The 2,053-nt window shown below is 46.4% G+C and overlaps 1 pseudogene; it reads left to right on the top strand.

The window, feature by feature from the left end:
• The first annotated feature begins 707 nt into the window (after positions 1-707).
• Positions 708-825, top strand: LOC126459007 (5S ribosomal RNA; annotated as a pseudogene).
• Positions 826-2,053: the final 1,228 nt, after the last annotated feature.

Genomic DNA, 2,053 nt, shown 5'->3' with positions numbered 1-2,053 from the left:
AGATGTGGTTCATCTGTAAAGGAGACCGCTTATAAAACACTAATACGACCTATTCTTTACTGCTCGAGCGTTTGGAATCCCTATCAGGTCGGATTGAGGGAGGACATAGAAGCAATTCAGAGGCGGGCTGCTAGTTTGTTACTGGTAGGTTTGATCATCACGCGAGTGTTACAGAAATGTTTCAGAAACTCGGGTGGGAGTCTCTAGAGGAATGGAGGCGTTCTTTTCGTGAATCGCTACTGAGGAAATTTAGAGAACCAGCATTTTAGGCTGACTGCAGTACAATTTTACTGCCGCCAACTTACATTCCGCTGAAAGACCACAAAGATAAGATAAGAGAGATTAGGGCTCGTACAGAGGCGTATAGGCAGTCATTTTTCCCTCGTTCTGTTTGGGAGTGGAGCAGGGAGAGATGATGCGAGTTGTGGTACGAGGTACCCTCCGCCACGCACCATATGGTGGATTGCGGAGTATGTATGTAGATGTAGATGTAGATGAAGACCGAAATGAGAGTGAGAGTGGCTGAACAGAACATAAAGAACTTTGCCGACAAGTTGTGGGAGAGGATGGAAAGGGGCGGTGGGGGGGGGGGGGGGGGAGGGGATGGGGAGAATTGACGAAAGTGAGCTGCAGGTTAGTATATGGAAGAGATGACTTGTGATACAATCTTTGAAAGGGGTTTAATTTCTCTAGAATGAGAAAAATTAGGCAACGGCCTTGCCGCAGTGGTTGCACCGATTCCCGTGAGATCACCGAAGTTAAGCGCTGTCGGGCGTGGTCGGCACTTGGATGGGAGACCATCCAGGCCACCATGCGCTGTTGCCATTTTTCGGGGTGCACTCAGCCTCGTGATGCCAGTTGAGGAACTACTCGACCGAATAGCAGCGGCTTCGGTCGGGAATACTATCATAACGACCGGGAGAGCGATGTGCTGACCCCATGCCCCTCCTATCCGCATCATCCCTGAGGATGACACGGCGGTCGGATGGTCCCGGTAGGCCACTCGTGGCCTGTAGGCGGAGTGCCTTTATTATGAGAAATATTGCTCCAAAACCGGGTTCCTGGAAAAGAAAATGATTTATAGAACATGGCAGTGTTAAGTAATTGTTCAACTTGGTTGAGAATGAATATTTCTGCTGTGCTTTTCAGATAGTAGTGTAAGAAGTGAAAGTAAGTAAGAAGAGGTGCAATGATTTGGAAGATGATAGAGCGAGCTTTGAGCATGTTAGTCTCTGCGCTTATCGGCTCGCAGCTATGATAACTGTTCGTAGACGGGAGTGATATGGTCGAAATAGCGCAAGTCACAAATGTATCGGACACAAGCATTCATCCCTAGTTCCAGCCAGCTTGAGTTCTCGTACGAAAATATTTGGAGTACAGCATCACCATAATCAAGTATGGGGAGGATTAGTAACCCTATGAGCTTCTTTTTAAAGGAAATACTTTTTTTATATTTCTGTAGTGAATGAATTGAGGCTGACACTTTCTTGTAGACTGCAGTTATGTGTTCAGACCAGTTTAAGTGATGGACCAGTATTATCCTAGGCCGGCCGGTGTGGCCGTGCGGTTAAAAGGCGCTTCAGTCTGGAACCGCGTGACCGCTACGGTCGCAGCTTCGAATCCTGCCTCTGGCATGGATATCTGTGATGTCCTTAGGTTAGTTAGGTTTAAGTAGTTCTAAGTTCTAGGGGACTGATGACCACAGATGTTAAGTCCCATAGTGCTCAGAGCCATTTGAACCATTTTTATTATCCTAAGTTCTTCGCAGAAGAAGGAGAGGTTATTTGTGTGCCGTTTAGGGTTAAGAGCGAAAGAGATTATCTGAAATGAGTGGTAATAACTCTTCGTCAGGGACTAAGATTGCTGGTGTTTTAGGTGGGTTAAGTTTCAAACCTATCTTCTGGCCCACTCTGATAAGGCAAGTAAATCGGCATTTGCATGCTGGATGGCTGTGTATAGGTCTGTTGCATTCGCACTTTGATATGACTGCAGGTTGTCAGCGAAGAAATGATTTTGCAGTGGGAGAGAATAGTTGACACATCATTAAAATATT

Source organism: Schistocerca serialis, chromosome 2 (assembly GCF_023864345.2).
Source record: "Schistocerca serialis cubense isolate TAMUIC-IGC-003099 chromosome 2, iqSchSeri2.2, whole genome shotgun sequence".
NCBI classification, from domain to species: Eukaryota; Metazoa; Arthropoda; class Insecta; order Orthoptera; family Acrididae; genus Schistocerca; species Schistocerca serialis.
This window is presented reverse-complemented; position numbering and strand designations above follow the sequence as displayed.